The 22,063-nt window shown below is 44.4% G+C and overlaps 1 long non-coding RNA gene across 1 annotated transcript in view; it reads left to right on the plus strand.

The window, feature by feature from the left end:
* LOC138667481 (uncharacterized) overlaps positions 1–18,574 on the plus strand; it is a 161,387-nt gene extending 142,813 nt beyond the window's left edge. Inside the window, exon 3 of the long non-coding RNA XR_011318781.1 lies at positions 17,392–18,574. This is a non-coding gene — a long non-coding RNA (uncharacterized lncRNA). The remainder of the gene's footprint in view (positions 1–17,391) is intronic.
* The last annotated feature ends 3,489 nt before the right edge of the window (positions 18,575–22,063 follow it).

Below are 22,063 nucleotides of genomic sequence, written 5' to 3' on the forward strand. Positions count from 1 at the left end.
GTGGCTCTTGAAGCAATGACTCCAGCAGCAGCCCACTTCTTGTGAATCTCCCCTAAATTTTTCTTAACAATCTTTTCAAGGCTGCGGTTATCCCGGTTGCTTTTGCACCTTTTTCTACCACATCTTTTCCTTCCACTCAACTTTCCATTAATATGCTTGGATACAGCACTCTGTGAACAGCCAGCTTCTTTAGCAATGACCTTCTGTGGCTTACCCTCCTTGTGGAGTGTGTCAATGAAACAGACTACGGGACCTTTGTAAACACTTAGGAAGCCTTTGCAGGAGTTTTTTGTTAATTATTCTAATTTACTGAGATAATGACTTGGGTTTTCATTGGCTGTAAGCCATAATCATCAACATTAACAGAAATAAAAAATTGAAATAGATCACCCTGTTTGTAATGACTATATAATATGAGATTTACTCTTTGTATTGAAAAACTGAAATAAGTTAACTTTTTGATGATATTCTAATTTTGTGAGAAGCACCTGTATGTTTCAATAGAAAGAAAGATATCACGGCACCGCTATTATTTGGCTGACCACCATTACATGCAACTATGTGCAGCCGCTCATGCTATGTAGCCTAGCTGAAGGACACTCGGGTGCACTTGATCCAAAAATATGTATAAATTCAAGACAGAAAAAGTTAAAGCGCACTCACGGGTCCAAATTTCAACAATCCTTTAATGGAACATGTGCAGTGTACAGCAGGGAGAACGTGGACAAAAACCGGACGACGGCCGTTTCGTGCTGCCGCGCTTCCACGGGTCCTGTATGTTTACTAACATTTCAAACCAAACGACAAATAAAAAAAGATAAATATACTTATTTTCCTGCTGCCAGCAAAACAAGATATTAATCGTAAATTGCAAGCCATCTTATTACCAACTGGGGATTGGGAAAGTCACACCAAGTGGCTTTTAAGGTGCCATAAGTGATATGAAACCTTGTCCTCTCCCTCTTTGCTCTGTACTTAGGCATCCAGACGATAATTGCTAGACAGTGGGCAGTATCTCCCTCACTAGACATTAAGGCTTTTTAGCTGTAAAGACATTACAAATCATAAAGACTATTGTGTCCTTGACCACAATAACAGAGAAGTACTATCAAAAGTACTTTTTATTCAACCATTTAAAGTTTTGAATTATATCAATCTTGGCATTCTCAACTTTCTGGAGAACTGCAACCAGGGTACTGTATCCATGTATCAAAGCTGTTGGCTGAAAAACTATTTATCCTTAATTTACTACAAGCATGCAGGGTCAATTGAGTATAAATGTATATTTAACTGATTAAAAGGGGAATTAGCCACTGCCAAGACTCCTTTGGTTTAGGTTTATTCCCTTCAAGACAAAGGATCAGGCATGTTGACATCGAACATTACTGAATAGTGATGAGCGAACGTGCTCAGTGATATTTGGATATCCCTTAAGTATCTGGGTGCTCGGATGTGCTCGGCACCGAGCATTGACAGGTGCATGGATTTAATACTTGATCTCCACCCTGCAAGTTTAGCGCCTGTTACACAGTCAATAAACATGCAGTCTGTCACAGGTTTACTGCAACAGAGTGGAGCCAGAAAACCACAGCATCTGATTCTTCCTACTCCTGCAATGGTTAGAATCACTTCTTCTTATTAAAGGTGTAATTTTATTTGGGTAGTGCAGGGGTTAATCTGATCAGTTGAGAGCTCCTGGAGAGTTTAGTTTAGGCTCTCAGCTGTGCACTGTTAGCCACTCCGATCTCCTATATAAACTGGGTCCTGGCTAGCTCTTATTGCAGAGCTAGCTTTTGCTGCATGGCTGGAGATTGTTGTTGGTGGTTATTAGGGTAGGCAGTTGGTGGATTTATCTGTGACTGTTGCTAGATTTTGAGTGTGTGATTCCCTTTCTTCTCCTACTTTGGTTTAACCCCATCCTCCACTCCCAGATGCATTTCTCTATTGTCTGTGTATTTGTATGTTTCGTATTTTTCATTATCCCTGTTTGTATTGCCTTGTTAGTCTGGTTGGTGTATTGTGGTACGCTGACATCCCCACTATCATCATGGGCGACTTCAACATCCCCATTGACACTTCCCTCTCAGCTGCCACTAAACTTCTATCCCTCACTTCCTCCTTTGGCCTTACTCAATGGTCTTCTACAGCCACCCACAAAGATGGTCACACACTGGACCTCATTCTCACCCGCCTCTGCTCCCTATCTAACCTCTCAAACTCACCTCTTCCTCTTTCTGACCACAACCTACTTACATTCTCTTCCCTTTCCACTCCTTGTCTACAACCCCCACCCCACAAACTCTCACACCCTCGCAGAAATCTTAAACACCTTGATCTTCACTCACTCTCTGAATCCCTCCTCCCTCTCACAGACATAAGCTCCCTACACAATGCGGATGATGCTGCCGCTCTATATAACACCACAATAGCTGCAGCTTTGGAATCTCTTGCCCCTCTCACACATACCAAAGCTCGCAAAATCAACAGACAACCCTGGCACACCAGCATGACCAAAGAACTGAGGCGAGCTTCCAGAGCTGCTGAGCGCAGATGGAAAAGATCCCACTCCATCGAGCACTTCATCGCATTCAAACAGTCCCTCACTGCTTTCAAAACCACGCTCGCCACAGCAAAACAAACCTACTTCTCATATCTCATATCCTCCCTGTCTCACAACCCCAAACAGTTATTCAACACCTTCAACTCTCTCCTCCGTCCCCCAGCACCTCCTCCCTCCCCACTCATCTCAGCTGAAGACTTTGCCTCATTTTTCAAGCAGAAAATTAAGAACATCAGAGACAATTTTAGTAAACAACCCCCAGAACCCTTCCTCCCAACTACCCAGCCCTCCACCTCCAAAACCAACTTCTCCACCATTACAGAAGATGGACTCTCCACTCTACTCTCAAGATCGCATCTCACCACCTGTGCACGTGACCCACTCCCATCCCACTTCATCCCAAACCTCACCACAGTCTTCATCCCAACCCTAACCCATCTCTTTAACCTATCACTAACAACTGGCATTTTCCCCTCAAGCTTTAAACATGCCTCAATCACACCTATCCTCAAAAAGCCCTCTCTTGACCCATCCTCTGCATCTAGCTATCGCCCTATATCACTTCTCCCCTTTGCCTCAAAACTACTGGAACAACATGTCCATCTTGAACTGTCCTCCCATCTATCTTCCTGCTCCTTCTTCGACCGCTTTCAATCAGGCTTCCGGTCACACCACTCCACTGAAACTGCCCTAACTAAGGTCACCAATGACCTATTAACCGCCAAGAGCAAGCGACACTACTCTGTCCTCCTCCTCCTGGACCTGTCCTCTGCCTTTGACACAGTGGACCATTCCCTGCTGCTGCAGACCCTCTCATCCCTTGGAATCACAGAATTGGCCCTATCCTGGATCTCATCATACCTAACTGACCGTACATTCAGCGTCTCCCACTCACACACCACCTCCTCACCTCGCCCCCTATCTGTCGGAGTCCCGCAAGGTTCAGTTCTAGGACCCCTGCTCTTCTCCATCTACACCTTTGGCCTGGGACAGCTCATAGAATCTCACGGCTTTCAGTATCATCTCTATGCTGACGACACACAGATCTACATCTCTGGACCAGATATCACCTCCCTACTAACCAGAATCCCTCAATGTCTGTCTGCTATTTCATCCTTCTTCTCCACTAGATTTCTAAAACTTAACATGGACAAAACAGAATTCATCATCTTTCCCCCATCTCACGCGACCTCCCCAACGAACCTATCCATTACAGTAAACGGCTGCCCACTCTCCCCAGTCCCACAAGCCCGCTGTCTTGGGGTAATCCTTGACACTGATCTCTCCTTTAAACCACATATCCAAACCCTTTCCACTTCCTGCCGCCTCCAACTCAAAAATATTTCACGGATCCGCACATTCCTAAACCAAGAATCTGCAAAGACCCTAGTCCATGCCCTCATCATCTCCCGCCTTGACTACTGTAACCTCCTGCTCTGTGGCCTCCCCTCTAACACTCTTGCACCCCTCCAATCTATTCTAAACTCTGCTGCCCGACTAATCCACCTGTCCCCCCGCTATTCCCCGGCCTCTCCCCTCTGTCAATCCCTGCACTGGCTCCCCATCACCCAGAGACTCCAGTACAAAAACCTAACCATGACATACAAAGCCATCCACAACCTGTCTCCTCCATACATCTGCGACCTCGTCTCCCGGTACTTTCCTGCACGCAACCTCCGATCCTCACAAGATCTCCTTCTCTACTCCCCTATTATCTCCTCTTCCCACAATCGCATACAAGATTTCTCTCGTGCATCCCCCCTACTCTGGAATGCTCTACCACAACATATCAGACTCTCGCCTACCATCGAAACCTTCAAAAAGAACCTGAAGACCCACCTCTTCCGACAAGCCTACAACCTGCAGTAACCACCGATTGACCAAACCGCTGCACAGCCAGCTCTACCCTCACCTACTGTATCCTCACCCATCCCTTGTAGATTGTGAGCCCTCGCGGGCAGGGTCCTCTCTCCTCCTGTACCAGTTGTGACTTGTATTGTTAAAGATTATTGTACTTGTTTTATTATGCATACCCCTCCTCACATGTAAAGCGCCATGGAATAAATGGCGCTATAATAATAAATAATAATAATAATAATAACACTACTTCTCCCCTCTTCCCTGGGTGGGGGAAGACTACAGACTTAGGACGGATTAAGGCGCCAAGGCAAAGTACGTGCCCCTGGCATCTTCACCATCAGAAGTAATCAGGGGAACAGAGCAAGCTAGGGTGCCCCTAGAATTAGGGACAGGGAAGGAACCCCTGGTCCTGAGACTCTCGACAACAGTCGTGACACAGTCACTGTAATATCATAACTATCTTGATAGTGGCATTACTGTGATTGGCTAGCCGCATTACCCCATCAAAGGTTATAAAAAGACCGGCGCCACCACACTCAGCACAGAGATGCCACTGCACAGCGCAGGGACAGTTCTGATTGGAGGAAGAGAGTAGTTGTCTAGGCCTGTATGCACAGTTTTAGAAATCAGAGTCCTTTAGTTGTGATACTTTGGTGAACCATCAAACTAGAAGTCCTTCTAAGGGCTAATCTTGTGCTTTGCTGTTTCTATGCGATACATTCTGCATTTAGCCTAAGGACACCTTCTGGAGCATAGGAGAGTGGCTGAATACAGCAACTAGGCAGGGCTTAGGGCTTTTCAGTCTGTTGCTAAATATATACACAGTCAAAATTGTTGATACCTCTCGTTTAATGACAGAAAAACCAACAATGGTCACAGAAATAACTTGAATCTGACCAAAGTAATAATAAATAAAAATTCTATGACAATGTACAAATGAAAGTCAGACATTGCTTTTCAACCATGCTTCCACAGAATTAAAAAACAAACAAAAAACTTATGAAATGATGGTATCCTTAACTTAATATTTTGTTGTACAGCCTTTTGAAGGCAATCACTGCAATCAAACAATTCCTGTAACTGTCAATGAGACTTCTGTACCTCTCGTCAGGTATTTTGGCCCTCTCCTCAAGAGCAAACTGCTCCAGTTGTCTCGTGTTTGAAGGTTGCCTTTTCCAGACAGCATGTTTCAGCTCTTTCCAAAGATGCTCAATAGGACTTAGGTCAGGGCTCATAGAAGGCCACTTCAGAATAGTCCAATGTTTTCCTCTTAGCCATTCTTGGGTGCTTTAAGCTGTGTGTTTTGGGTCATTAACCCGTTGGAAGACCCATGACCTGCGACTGAGACCAAGCTTTCTGACACTGGGCAGCACATTTCTCTCTAGAATGCCTTGATAGTCTTGAGATTTTATTGTACCCTGCATAAATTCTAGACACCCTGTACCAGATGCAGCAAAGCAGCCCAAGAACATAGAGCCTCCTCCATGTTTTACAATAGGGACAGTGTTCTTTTCTTGATATGCTTCATTTTTCCGTCTGTGAACATAGAGTTGATGTGCCTTGCCAAAAAGTTCCGTTTTTGTCTCATCTGTCCATAGGACATTCTCCCAGAAGCTTTGTGGCTTGTCAGTCAACATGTAGTTTGGCAAATTCCAGTCTGGCTTTTTTATGTTTTATTTTCAACAATGGTGTCTTCCTTGGTTGTCTCCCATGAAGTCCACTTTGGCTCATACAACGATGGATGGGTGCGATCTGACACTGATGTTCCTTGAGCTTGAAGTTCACCTTTAATCTGTTTAGAAGTTTTTCTGGGCTCTTTGTTACCATTCGTATCATCTGTCTCTTTGATTTATCATCAATTTTCCTCCTGCAGTCACGTCGGCTCAGGTTGTCTACAGTCCTATGGATCTTAAATTTCTGAATAATATGTGCAACTGTAGTCACAGGAACATCAAACTGCTTGGAGATGGTCTTATAACTTTTACCTTTAACATGTATGTTTATAATTTTCTTTCTAATCTCTAATATTTCTAAAATATGTTAAAAAAATCCCCATCAGACAACGCAAGCAGCCGGGGCAAGCTTATTGCCGTAACCAAAGAGGAGAGGCAAGGGACACATACACCAGATACAGCAGAGGCAGGGGTACACTGACAAAGGCCTGCGCCAATTTCATGACACCCTCCTAGCATCCAGGCCCTGATGACCGAGTATTTTTGACAAGGAGAGAAAAGTTTTTAAAGCTGGTCAAGCAATACCTAGCTTGATGTGGTTTTAAATTTCAATATTTTGAATGAAGTCCTCCAGTTGTTGTTTTCAACGGTGTATGGATGACCCTCCTCAAAATTTTTTATGGCTTTCCACTATGCAGAGTCTTTGAGTGTGGAAGTACCACAACTATATATTCTTAATATTTGAATGAGGCCCTCCAGTTGTTGCCTTCAAGGGTCTATGGATGACCCTCCTAATTTTTTCTGGCTTTGCACTGTGTGCCGAGCCTTTATGAGTGTAGAATTACCACAACTACACTTTGTTAGTATTTGAATGGGGCACTCCAATTGGTGCCTTCAAGGGTGTATGGATGACTCTGCTTGTAATTTTTGGCAGACTTTGCACTGTGTGCAGAGTCTTTATGAGTGTAAGAGTATCAAAACTACACTTTGTTCATAGTATTTGAATAATGCCCTCCAGTTGTTACCTTCAAGGGTGTATGGATAACCCTGCTTCTAGTTTTTGGCAGGCATTGCACTAAAGCATAGCCTTGAGTCTAAGAGTATCGCTACATGACAATTTGAACAGAATGTGTATGATGCCCTCCTTTATGTCTAATACAGAGTGTATCTAAGTGCCTCTTCCATCTAAATTTTGACAGTTCTTGCTCCCTTCATAAATTACACTGAAATTTCCAAGTTTTTTTGGTTTACTTAAATAATTTAAAAAAAATCTGTTTTAAATGTTGCTTTATAAACAAGTCATTGTACAGGAAAGAATGTTTTGTTTCCTGTACAATGTTTTGTTTCTCGTTGATTTTGAATGTTTCATTGTCAGTCCTTAAAGAGGATATCTGGGACTTTAGAAAAAAGGCATGTAGTTGCTAACAGTGGCAACTACCTCTCTGTTGTACCTGGCGCCGATCATTGACCGCTCCTGCCAGAGATTCAGCTACTCCCTGTCTACAGAGCAGCAGTTTCTCTTCCTGTTGACAGGGTGGGCCTACTGGTGTCATGATGATTGACATCCGGCTTCTGCTGCCTAATTGGGGGAGACAACAGACAGGTAGTTGCCCCTGTTAGCAACATGCCTTTTTTTTTGTTTAAAGTCACGGATATCCCAGTTAACCCCCAGGCCATTTTCCGTTTTTGCATTTTTGTTTTTTGCTCCCCTTCACAGAGCCATGACTTTTTTATTTTTGGGTCAAAATGGCCATGTGAGGGCTTGTTTTTTTCAGGACAAGTTGTACTTTTGAACGACATCATTGCTTTTAACACATCATGTACTGGAAAACTTCAAAGTGCGGTGAAATTGCAAAAAAAAAGTGCAGTTCCACAGATTTTTTTAACCATGTTCAATAAATGATAAAACTGACCGGCCACTATGATTCTCCAGGTCATTATGAGTTCATAGACACCAAACATGTCTAGATTATTTTTTATTTAAGTGATGAAAAAAAAATCCAAACTTTGGTTAAAAAAAGCGACATTTTCTGAGATATGTAGCTGCTCCATTTTTCGTGATTTGGGGCTAGGTGAGAGCTTACGTTTTGTGCACCAAGCTGACATTTTTATTGATACCGTTTTGGTGTAGATTTGATCTTTTGATCACACATTATTGCATTTTATTGCAATGTATCAGTGACAAATAAAACGTAATTCTGGCGCTTTGACTATTTTTTCGTTATGCTATTTAGCGATCAGGTTAATTCTTTTTTATATTGATAGACTAGGCTATTCTGAATGCGGCGATACCAAATATGTATATATATATTTTTTTTTTTGTTTCATTTTGAATAGGTTGAAAGGGGGATGATTTGAACTTTTATATACACTTCTGGCAAAAATTAAGAGACCACCGCACAGTTTTATAAAAATCAGCTTCTCTACATGTCTGACAGCCATTCCATTCCAGTGTCACTTGAATTCCAACCAGAGTACACCTCATTCTACTTAATGTGCTTCTGATTAGGTGATCACCTGAACCAAATCTTATTTAACGAAGGAAAGTCTAAAAATCACTGCTGCGGTGTTCACAATCCTCTTGCAGTAGGACAAGCTGGATGGCAAAACAAGTGCTACACATATCCTAGAAGTAATAGGAATGAAAAATAACTTTTAACCATGCCAAAGGAGTTGAAAAGAAAAGTCTTGAGTGAGGAAAAGAAGGGCTCAATTCTGGCTTTAGAAGTAGAAGGACACAGTGAGCATCATGTGCCTCCATCCTTAAGATTTCTGAGAGAGCAGTCCATTACATCAAGGTCAAGAGGCAGACATTGGGGACAACAAATCTACAGACCAGCAGAGGACAAAAACGACTCTCCACTGACCGGGATGGCATCATCTTATTCAAATGTCACTCAGCAACCGTAGGATGACATCAAATAACCTACAGAAGGAATGGCAAATAGCAGCTGGGGTGAAGTGCACGGCAAGAACAGTTCGTAACAGGCTCCAAGAGGCAGGACTCAAGTCATGTAAAGCTAGAAAAAAGCCTTTCATCATTGAGAAGCAAAGGAGAGCCAGGCTGAAGTTTGCCAAAGACCATAAGGATTGGACCATAGAGGACTGGAGTAAGGTAATCTTCTCTGATGAGTCTAATTTTCAGCTTTGCCCAACACCTGGTCGTCTAATGGTTAGATGGAGACCTTGAGAGGCGTACAAGCCACAGTGTCTTTCACCCACTGTGAAATTTGGTGGAGGATCGGTGACGATGTGTGGATGCTTCAGCAAGGCTGGAATTGGGCAGGTTAATCTTTGCGAAGGACATATGACTCAAGCCGCATACAAGGTTATCCTGGAAAAAGTTAAATCCTTCTGCTCAGGCAATGTTCCCCAAATCTGAAGACTGTTTTTTCCAGCAGGACAATGTGCCATGCCACACAGCTAGGTCAATCAAGGTGTGGCTAAAGGACCACCACATCAAATCCCTGTCATGGCCAGCCCAATCTCCAGACCTGAACCCCATTGAAAACCTCTGGAATGTAATCAAGAGGAAGATGGATAGTCACAAGTCATCAAACAAAGAAGTACTGCTTAAGTTTTTGTACCAGGAGTGGCATAAGGTCACCCAAAAGCAGTATGAAAGACTGGTGGAAAGCATGCCAAGACGTATGAAAGCTGTGATTAAAAATCATGGTTATTCCACAAAATATTGATTTCTGAACTCTTCCTGAGTTAAAACATTAGTATTGTTGTTTCTAAATGATTATAAACTTGTTTTTTGTTTTGTTTTTTGCATTATTTGAGGTCTGCAAGCAATGCATTTTTTTTGTTATTTTGACCATTTCTCAGTTTCAGAAAATAAATACGAAAATATATTGCTTGGAACTTCGGAGACATGTTGTCAGTAGTTTATAGAATAAAAGAACAATTTACATATTACTCAAAAATATGCCTATAAAGAGAACAATCGAACAAACTGAAAATATTGCAGTAGTCCCTTAATTTTTGCCAAAGCTGGATATATATGTATATATATACATATGTATATGTATATATATATATATATATATATATATACTTCTCAAAAAATTAAGGGAACACTAAAATCCCACTCCCTAGATATCGCTGAATGAAATATTCCAGTTTTAAATCTACATTACATAGTGGAATTTGTTGAGAACAAAAAAATCTAAAAATGATCAACGTAAATCACAACTTATATCCCACGGAGGTCTGGAGTTGGAATGATGCTCAAAATCAAAGTGGAAAATGAAGTTACAGGCTGATCCAGCTTCAGCATAAATGCCTCAAGACAAGGAAAGAATGCTCAGTAGTGTGTGTGACCTCTACGTGCCTGTATGATCTCCCTACAATGCCTGGGCATGCTCCTGATGAGGCCGAGGATGGTCTCCTGAGGGATTTCCTCCCAGACCTAGACTAAAGCATCTGCCATCTCCTGGACAGTCTGTGGTGCAACTTGACGTTGGTGGATGGTGCGAGACTTGATGTCCCAGATGTGTTCAATCGGATTCAGGTCTGGGGAACGGGCGGGCCAGTCCATAGCTTCAATGCCTTCATCTTGCAGGAACTGCTGACACACTCCAGCCACATGAGGTCTGGCATTATCCTGCATTAGGAGGAACCCAGGGCCAACTGCACCAGCATATGGTCTCACAAGGGGTCTGAGGATCTCATCTCGGTACCTAATGGCAGTCAGGCTACCTCTGGCGAGCACATGGAGGGCTGTGCGGCCCTCCAAAGAAATGCCACCCCACACCATTACTGACCCACTGCCAAACCGGTCATGCTGAAGGGTGTTGCAGGCAGCAGATCGCTCTTCACGGCTTCTCCAGACTCTGTCACGTCTGTCACATGTGCTCAGTGTGAACCTGCTTTCATCTGTGAAGAGCACAGGGCGCCAGTGGCAAATTTGCCAATCCTGGTGTTCTGTGGCAAATGGCAATTGTCCTGCACGGTGTTGGGCTGTGAGCACAACCCCCATTTGTGGACGTCGGGCACTCAGACCATCCTCATGGAGTCGGTTTGTAATCGTTTGTGTAGACACATGCAGATTTGTGGCCTGCTGGAAGTCATTTTGCAGGGCTCTGGCAGTGCTCCTCCTGTTCCTCCTTGCACAAAGGCAGAGGTAGCGGTCCTGCTGGATTGTTGCCCTCCTACGGCTTCCTCCACCTCTCCTGGTGTACTGGCCTGTCTCCTGGTAGCGCCTCCAGCATTTGGACACTACGCTGACAGACACAGCAAACCTTCTTGTCATAGCTCGCTCGCATTGATGTACCATCCTGGATGAGCAGCACTACCTGAGCCACTTGTGTGGGTTGTAGAGTCCGCCTCATGCTACCACGAGTGTGAAAGCACAACCAACATTCAAAAGTGACCAAAACATCAGCCAGAAAGCATTAGTACTGAGGTGTGCTCTGTGTTCCCCACCAGCAGAACAACTCCTTTATTGAGTGCGTCTTGATAATTGCCAATAATTTCCATCTATTGTCTATTCCTGTTGCACAACAGCATGTGAAATTGATTGTCAGTGTTGCTTCCTAAGTGGACAGTTTGATTTCACAGAAGTTTGATTCATTTGAAGTTATATTCTGTTGTTTAAGTGTTCTCTTTATTTTATAGCAGTGTATATATGTATATATTTATATATTTAAAAACATTTTTTTATGATCAGATTGCTTGTATGTAACAGAAATGCTCACTTGCTATGAGCGCCGACCACCGGGCGGCGCTCATAGCAATCCAGCTATGACAACCATACAGGTCTGCTGGAGACCACTGGTTGTCATGCCAACCCTTCGGTGACCCGTGTTCACGTGACAGGGTCACCTATGGGCAGGATTTCCGGAGCACTTCCTTGAGATTGACAGCGGCATTTAATGGGTTAACAGCTCCGGGTGGATTACGATTCCACCTGTGGCTGTTAGAGGCACATGTCAGCTGTTCAAAACAGTTGACATGTGCTAGGAAAGATGTGGGCTCAGCGCCGCAGCCTACATCAAAAGAAGGGAGTCCGATGGCGTATTATTACACCCATTTCAGAAAGGGGTTAAAGTGGAGTAAAAGTGTGATACCATTGTTCTCAGTAGTTATCTGGGAGTCAGAGATGCTTTCAGGGGTTTTCCCCATGCTGTTCTCCTTCCATTCAGCATTTTTTCCATCCATTTGAACACTTTTACTGCCCCCTTGTAGGGTCTGCCGGAAAAATGCTTGAATTAACCCACTGACTCCCATTATGCTCGCTACTTCAAACGAGCATTCAAGCATTAGGAATTGCTCAGTTTGGGTAACGAGCATCTGAGCATTTTAGTGCTTGCTTATAATTATTACTAATCCTTCTTTTCCTGATATGTGTAGTGAGAGGAGAGTTGGGAGATGCCCATACAAGTTAGATCACTGATGAACCCGCAGACAGATGCTGACAGTCTTATCTGTTGTCTTAATTTTTTGTTTTTTAAATTGGAATAAATTTTTGAAGCTCTGCCAAATAGTAATATGATTAAAGGCCCATTTAGACAGGTTGACCAGTCATTAAACAGCCACCTATCAGCTACACGCAAGCTGATCAGCTGTCATCTAATGGTCTGTTATGACAAGCCTGACCGCAGTATCATGCACACAGAAAGATTGTTGATACGAGTGATCTGTGTTCATTGAACGTAATGTTCTCGACAGTAGAGTTGAGAAATTTTTCAAAATTCAGTTCCGATTTTGATCTGCGGCAAATATTGTATTTGCAATATTCGTCGAACACAGCCGAACGTCATTGGAGTCAATGGAAGTAGAAATGCACATATATGTTCGGAATCAATCGTCAAACATAAATTCGGCACGAATATGGCAAATTCAGATTCGGTGACCAATTCCGAACATATTCGTTCAACTCTGTCCTTATTCCCATCTCCAGGAGAAGCGAAGAGCACTGGTAACCCGCATGTAAAGCTGGCACATGCGCATCACAGTAGTTTGCTCTGCTCTCATCAGGGCATAGAAAAGTGCGCCTGCACATGAGTGAGATTGGAGGTTTTGTTTTCAGGACGTAGGATGCGTCATCCACATGAAGCAAGACACGAGGATAGCGATTGCGAGGATAGAGGAGGCAGCGAAGACCATTGACGCCTATCGGATCAAACTGCCCAATAAGGGGGGGATTATAAAAGGTTTTTTTTTTTAATTTGCAGATGGGGATGGGGATTTATATCCTTGCTAGACTGCTGTCAAAGAGGCATTAAAGATGGTAATCATAGTTTATATTAGAAAAACCTGGAGATAGGTTCCCTTTAATCTAGTATGTTCTGTAGTAAGATTTGGCAAATTCATTAACAGGCATGTGCCTGTCAATGAATTTGGTGCACTGCTCTGCTGCCATGCATCAGCATCAGAAATGTATTCCTGTGATGTACTTATTTGTCTTAGGCTACTTTCACACTAGCGTCGGCCCGTCGCAGTGCGTCGGGCCAACGTACCGACGCATCCTGTGACAACGCAGCACAAAGGGGGCAGCCACTGCCCCATTGTGAGTTGCGGGGAGGAGGGGGCGGAGTTCCGGCCACGCATGCACGGTCGGAAATGGCGGACACGACGCACAAAAAAACGTTACATGTAACTTTTTTGTTCCGACGGTCCGCCACAACACGACGCAACCGTCGAACGACGGTTGCGACATGTCGCAATGCGTCGCTAATGTTAGTCTATGGGGAAAAAACGCATCCTGCAGACAACGTTGCAGGATGCGTTTTTTCTCCAAAACGACGCATTGCGACGTGCGTTGTACGACGCTAGTGTGAAAGTAACCTTACTTTAGGCTACTTCTGTTGTGTACATCATGATGAATAAGTTGGGCAGTGCTTAGCCATATCCTCTCATGCTAAAATCTTTGCATTGTCCAAAGATTTGGGTTAGGCCTCTTTCACACTTCCGTCTTTCTTTTTCCATCACAATGCGTCGTTTTGTGAAAAAAAACGGATCCAGCAAATATTTCTGCTGTATCCGTTTTTTTCTCATAGACTTGTATTAGCAACGGATGGCCTTCCGATTCATTCATCATGCACTGCATCCGTCGTAAAAATCACTGTCCGTCGGGCAGAGACAACACACATAGGAACGTTTTTTGTGTACGTCGGAAAATCGCCCAGTGACGGATCTTGCGCTTTTGCTATAATTGGAAGCCTATGGATGCAGGATCCATTACTGACTGTCAAAAGCAGGAATCCAGGTACGGATGCCGTCTTTTGAAACTAAGCATGCGCGGAAGAATTTCCCGTCAGAGAAATTCTCTCTCGCTCTCTCTCTCTCTGCCTATGCAGCATCAACAGTAAAAAGATATAATTTTAAAAATAATAATTAAAAAATCGTGATAGTCTCACCTTCTGGCGTTTTCCCCGCAGCCCCGCGATGCTCCCGGCAGCTCCCTTTCCCAGTGATGCCTTGCGAAATGAAATGACCCAATGACGTAGCAGTCTCTCGAGACCGCTACGTCATCACAGGTCATTGTCTCGTAAGATATCACTGGGAACGGAGCATCGCGAGCATCGGGAAGTCTGCGGGGGACGCCGGAAGGTAAGAATATCACGATTTTTTATTTTTTAATTATTTTTAACATGGGTTGTGTTGTGTATGCGTTTTCGCGCAAAAAAATGCGGCGAAGAGGCATACACAACGTGTGCACATAGCCAATTCTGGCAACAACTGCCTTGACTGGTCCATCAAAAAAACAGATCCAGTGCTCCCGTTTTTTACAATCTGCACAGGATCCGTCTTTTCAACATTTTGACGGAGTGTGACTGATTGTAAAAACCGTAAGTGTGAAAGACGCCTAAGCTGACATCAATCCAGCAAAAGTTACAAAAATTTTGCAACATTTCAAATGCAAATTGCCTTGCAATAATGACTTGTAGGATTGCTGCTTCCAACAGGTGGCGCTATAGAGTTAAAGTCCTCTTCATCTCTGAAGAGGTAATTTGCATATTACATTTCCCAAAGGAGCATTGCACAACAAATAAGCCTCCTTACATTGACATGTCAGCAACATTTCACAAAGATTTACAGTAGATTTCAGGATAAAACGGATTAATCGGCCCCATAGTTTTTTTTTCAAGTCTTATAACAGTTATAATGTAAAGTTTAGCTGTTGCAGTCACTCAAAGGGAATCTGTTACCAGGTTTTTGCCACGCAATCTGAGAGCAGCATAATTTAAAGACAGAGACCCCGTTTCCACTGATGTGTCACTTACTGTTCTGCTTGCTGTAGTTTTAATAAAATCATAGTTATATAAGCAGAAAATTATCACTAGAGGAATAATAAACCTGTTGCCAGGTAGTCTTCCATATTCATGAGCTCTGTATAACCCTGCCCCAAGCACTGATTGTCAGCTTTCTGCCTATGCACAGTGTACACTGAAAGCTGCTAATCAGTGATGTTGGCGGGGTTATTCAGAGAACTGGTAGATCTGCAGCAGGGAAAACAGTGATTTATCAAAAGTGCAGTGTTAAAAATGGTTATTTAGCAAAAATATCTAATCAAGACTTAACCAGGTGCGTTATTCTTAAAAGAAAAATGTCATGATATTCTGAAGAAAGTATAGTGGTTTATTGAATTATCCACCATTGCAGCAAAAACATAAAAGTAGATTAAACAGTTACGAACAGAGTGTCCATGTGTAAATATCAGCGCTTGTCTTGTTACTCATCTTTCCCAAGGTCCTGAATGGTAAAACAGTCTGTCTGTGTGAAGTTTGAAGATCATCATGGCATGGAGTAGCTAACAGCTGTTGTTCCTCGTGTCTTGTCTCATGTCCATGGAGAATGATGGTGAAGGCAGGGAGGTGACCATCCCACGTGACAAAAGCCCCCACACCCTCCTAAGAGACATTTATATATGTTCAACACAGATCACATGTCCTCTGTATATGGTGTTAACTTATACTCTGAGCTACATACACAGAAATAGCTTTTGATAGTGTCAGCAAGAAACCATGTGCTCGGTACAGAATAAAAATAAGAATAATTAATATTTAACATGCAACAAAAAGCCTAGTAAGTGATACATTGCTAGAATCAGAGTCTCTGCCCCTACACCATACTGCTTTCAGATGGGACAGCAAATACCTGAAGACACATTGCCTTTAAAGAGGTTAACAGGATTAATGATTACATACAACGTCGGACTGGCCCACCGGGATATCGGTGAAATGCCCGGTGGGCCCCGACCCAGAGAGGAGGAAGAAAAAAAAAAGAGACGCATGCCCTTTAAATCTTCGGGCGGCGCCGACCGCCGCCGTGACCAGCACCCCCCCCCCCCCCCCGGTGCCAGCGCTGGCATTGGGCCCCCCTTCTAATACTCACCTCTCCTGGTTCCTGCGGCAGCTGCAGCATCTTCAGCGCCCTCTGAGGCCGGCGTCACACTTGGCGTAAGACAATACAGAACGTATTATACGTCCGTACTACGCGTTCAATACGCCAAAATGTCCCAGAAATCTACTTCCGTAGTTAATGCGTTGCTTAGGTGTGGTCGCGTATTTCGCGCATGTGCTTGTGCGTGTGTAATCCGTATGTGATCCGTATGGCGTATTTTGCACGCACCATCACAAAATGGACATTTAACGGTTTTCAGGCCTGCAAATCATTTAAACCATCATTAACAACACTATTTAAGACCTCTACAACAGGTGGACCCCTCCCATCTGCCCTATATGTTCTCTAGCATATTTTGGCTGTGTTGCTTTGACCTTACAAACATGTCTGACCATGTGTATTTAAGCACAACTGAGCGGGTGTTGCTTCACTGGGTGTTGTCTCGTCGCTTTGGCCAGCCATATCCGGTCCTCTATTGACCCAACGCCAGAGTAAAGGACATTTCCAGAGACTATATTCAGCTTTGAGGGCACATCCTGACAAGTTTTACCTGTATAGTCGCATGTCCATCAGGACTTTTGACATGTTGTTGGAGATCTTACGTCCTGGGATCACCTATCAGGACACCTGGATGAGAAAAGCCATCTCTGCTGAGGAGCGTCTGCTCCGAACCTTACGGTATGTATTCAACATTCGCACATACTGTATGTTGATGATCTTTTTTTTAAATGTGTTGTGTCCTACTATGTTTCAGTAACTTTAGTTGGACATGAAGCCACAAGCACATCAACAAAACTGGTTTTAATATTCTAGTATTGTAAGAATGTTAAATGAACATTTTTATATTGTCAATAATGTCATAGTAAATGAAATATACACTTGTGCTTATTCATGTTTTCTTAGTCCTCATGTTAATGTTTTTTATTTATTTTTCTTGTATTTCAGCTTCCTGTCCACAGGGTTGTCCTATGCGGGTCTACACCTGGAGTTTCTGATTGGGCGGTCGACAATTTCACGCATTATTCGGACAACCTGTTCCCAAATATGGCAGAAACTTCAGGAAGTTGTGATGCCTGAGCCCAAACAGGAGGATTGGCTCAAAATCGCCACTGGTTTCAAAAACACTTGTGACTTCCCTAACTGCATTGGAGCTGTGGATGGGAAACATATCAGGGTGCGTAAGCCGCCGAACTCTGGTTCCCAATTCTACAATTATAAGCAGTTTTTCTCTGTAGTTCTGTTAGCAGTTGCTGACAGTAACTACAGGTTTATAATTGTAGACATTGGGGCCTATGGGCAAACTGGAGACTCAAGGGTCTTCAATTCGTCCATAATGGGTCGGCGGCTACGTGACAACCAGTTGAACCTCCCACCACCACAACAACTCCCAGGCTCCAATGCGGAAGCAGTGCCTTTTGTTTTGGTTGGAGATGAGGCATTCCAACTGACGAGGCACGTCATGAGGCCTTACCCCAGGCGCAACCTTGACCACCGGCGGAGGGTAATAATAATAATAATAATCTTTATTTATATAGCGCCAACATATTCCGCAGCGCTTTACAGTTTAACAGTTTCAAACACAAAAGTCATAAGTAACAACGTTAACAATACAATAATTAAAGCAAAATAAGACGACCCTGCTTGTGAGAGCTTACAATCTACAATGAGGTGGGGGAGATACAAAGTACAGGTGTGTATTTACAATGATGTATTTACAATGATGGTCCAGCCATCTTCAGGGGTTGGGGAATAGATGGGGATAGTGAATGGGCTACACACACACAAACATAACATAATTTTGATTAGTGAACGTGATAGGCCGCTCTGAACAAATGTGTTTTGAGCGAGCGCCTAAAACTAAGGGTGTTTAATTTGAGACTTTCCAGGGCACGGAGACTGGTTGAGTGCGCCTTTGGGATTCTTGTAGCCAAATGGCGGGTTCTTCAGTCTGCCATTCAGCTGAGTGAGGCTACAATCAATGAAGTGATCAAAGTCTGTGTTATTCTACATAATTTCACCAGAATACATGATTGTTCCTCACCAAATTTTGAAGATCACCTCATGAGCAATGTTAGTAGGCCTACCCCATATGTCCCTCCTCCGCGTCGTCCACTTTCTGGCCTCAAAGTTCGTGATGTATTGACAAATTATTTTTTGACTCCTCAAGGTGCTACTCCCTGGCAAGACTATGCAATTTTGCATGTGTAATTATTGAGATATATAAAAAAAAAATTTACAATTTTGAAACTAGGTCTGTTGTATTTAATTATTTCACATATGGTTATGGGCATATCATGTGTGTGTGATGTAAGAATGAATAGAGCGCATCCAGAATTTGATTGTTAGTAACGAAAATTTTACTTATCTAAATTTGTTTTGGGTTGGTTATTGTTTTGTCATAACCTTTTTTTTTTTTTCTAAATTCCACATTTTTTTGTGGCCATAACAATTAGGATCAACATCCACATTACATTACACATCCACATTACAGATTGCTATGTAAGCACAAACAAACACAATATTGTGTATACAAATCAAATATAAAAAATAAACAAAATGGTTAAAAAAAAAAAAAAATTACAAGTCATGGTAGGTAGGTGCTGGAGATGTTGATTGCTCAGGGTCAGCATCAGGTGGCCTTTGTAGGCCCAATTGTCCAGCACCCTGTGCAGATGTGGTAGTGGCCTGAGGGACATTATGCCTGCTATGTTGCTGGGCACTTTGAAGATTGGGGACAGGATTTTGGAGATACCCCTGATGTTGATGACCATATGGGCGGGAATCATACCCCAAACCAAAATGACCATATTGTCCAAACCCAGGTTGGGACCAGCCTCCAGCACTGGGTGTGGACAAGTGGCCATATTGGGATGGTTGCTCATATCCCGCCATATGGTGCTGAGGTTGCCATTGTGCGTTCGTTGTGGGTTGGGGTTGAGGTGTTGGCTGACGTGGAGGGGGTGCTTCAGATCCTTGTTGAGCATGCATGCCTTGTAATCTCTGAGGCCGCAGTATATTTTCTGGTGACATCTGCCACTGTTCAATCATCTGCAAGAGATTGTATGGGTTATTTGGGGGGGTGCATGCATCAATAAGGATCTGAAAACACCCTCTCACACGAAGCCTCAACTCCCGCTCTATGGACCGTAAGTACTGGGCAAGGCTCCTTGTAAATCCCTCCTCCCCATCATCCTCTCGAACCCGTGCCAAATAGTTCATGACCCCAGCATCCACGTTTCTCCTGCTTTGGAGAAGCTCTCTCCTGCGGCGTGAACGCTGTGGTCTGACTGCAGCCTGTGGGGATCGCTCCAGGGCAACAGTAGGGCTGCTGCTATTTCCAGGGTCATCCTGGCTAGGTGGTGGTGCTGCTGCTGCTGCTGATGATGAGAACTGTGGTGCCTCTTGATGTTGTTCTGGTGCAGCTGGAGCTGGCTGGCCAGATGAGGAGGATCCTGGAGGGATGGAGCCTGAAGGAGCAGAAGATGGACCAGCCACCTCTTCACCTTCACCAACTGGGTCAATGACCAGTTCAGAGTCAGACCCTGTCTCCCTGTCAGTGAGGTTAGACTGTGTTCTGTAAATGAAAAATTTATTTAGTTGAAATTTTATTTGTAATCATTTCTCAAACTTAACCCCTTCCCGACCTTTGACGCCAAGTAGGCGTCATGAAAGTCGGTGCCATTCCGACCCATGACGCCTATGCGGCGTCATGGAAAGATCGCGTCCCTGCAGATCGGGTGAAAGGGTTAACTCCCATTTCACCCGATCTGCAGGGACAGGGGGAGTGGTAGTTTAGCCCAGGGGGGGTGGCTTCACCCCCTCGTGGCTACGATCGCTCTGATTGGCTGTTGAAAGTGAAACTGCCAATCAGAGCGATTTGTAATATTTCACCCATTATAACGGGTGAAATATTACAATCCAGCCATGGCCGATGCTGAAATATCATCGGCCATGGCTGGAAATACTAGTGTGCCCCCACCCCACCCCTCCGATCGCCCCCCCAGCCCTCCGATCTGGCCGGTACACTGCTCCGGCTCCCCTCCGTCCAGTGCTCCGCTCCCCCCCGTGCTCTTGTCCGCTCCCCCCGTGCTCCAATCACCCCCCCGTGCTCCAATCACCCCCCCTGCACTCCGATCCACCCCCCCCGGTGCTCCGTTCCACCCCCCGTGCTCCATTCCAGCCCCCCCGTGCTCCGTTCCACGCCCCCCGTGCTCCGTTCCACCCCTCCCGCACTCCGATTCCCCCCCCGTGCTCCGATACCCCCCCCGTGGTCCCCCCCCACCCCATCATACTTACCGATCCAGCCGGGGTCCCGTCCGTCTTCTCCCTGGGCGCCGCCATCTTCCAAAATGGCGGGCGCATGCGCAGTGCGCCCGCCGAATCTGCCGGCCGGCAGATTCGTTCCAAAGTGCATTTTGATCACTGAGATATAATCTATCTCAGTGATCAAAATAAAAAAAATAATAAATGACCCCCCCCCCTTTGTCACCCCCATAGGTAGGGACAATAAAAAAATAAAGAAATTTTTTTTTTTCCACTAATGTTAGAATAGGGTTAGGGTTAGGGGTAGGGTTAGGGGTAGGGTTAGGGGTAGGGTTAGGGCTAGGGTTAGGGCTAGGGGTAGGGTTAGGGCTAGGGGTAGGGGTAGGGTTAGGGTTAGGGCTAGGGTTAGGGCTAGGGTTAGGGTTTCGGTATGTGCACACGTATTCTGGTCCTCTGCGGATTTTTCCGCTGCGGATATGATAAATCCGCAGTGCTAAACCGCTGCGGATTTATGGCGGATTTACCGCGTTTTTTCTGCGCATTTCACTGCGGTTTTACAACTGCGATTTTCTATTTGAGCAGTTGTAAAACCGCTGCGGAATCCGCACAAAGAAGTGACATGCTGCGGAATGTAAACCGCTGCGTTTCCGTGCAGTTTTTCCGCAGCATGGGCACAGCGATTTTTGTTTCCCGTAGGTTTACATTGAACTGTAAACTCATGGGAAACTGCTGCGGATCCGCAGCGTTTTCCGCAGCGTGTGCACATACCTTTAGAATTAGGCTATGTGCACACGGTGCGGATTTGGCTGCGGATTCGCAGCAGTGTTCCATCAGGTTTACAGTACCATGTAAACATATGGAAACCAAATCCGCTGTGCCCATGGTGCAGAAAATACAACGCGGAAACGCTGCGTTGTATTTTCCGCAGCATGTCAATTCTTTGTGCGGATTCCGCAGCGTTTTACACCTGTTCCTCAATAGGAATCCGCAGGTGAAATCCGCACAAAAAACACTGGAAATCCGCGGAAAATCCGCAGGTAAAACGCAGTGCCTTTTACCCGCGGATTTTTCAAAAATGGTGCGAAAATATCTCACACGAATCCGCAACGTGGGCACATAGCCTTAGGGTTAGGGTTGGAATTAGGGTTGTGGTTATGGTTAGGGGTGTGTTGGGGTTAGGGTTGTGGTTAGGGGTGTGTTGCGGTTAGGTTTGTGTTTAGGGTTATGGCTACAGTTGGGATTAGGGTTAGGGGTGTGTTGGGGTTAGTGTTGGAGGTAGAATTGAGGGGTTACCACTGTTTAGGCACATCAGGGGTCTCCAAACGCAACATGGCGCCACCATTGATTCCAGCCA

This window comes from Ranitomeya imitator, chromosome 2 (genome assembly GCF_032444005.1).
Source record: "Ranitomeya imitator isolate aRanImi1 chromosome 2, aRanImi1.pri, whole genome shotgun sequence".
Classification (NCBI taxonomy): domain Eukaryota; kingdom Metazoa; phylum Chordata; class Amphibia; order Anura; family Dendrobatidae; genus Ranitomeya; species Ranitomeya imitator.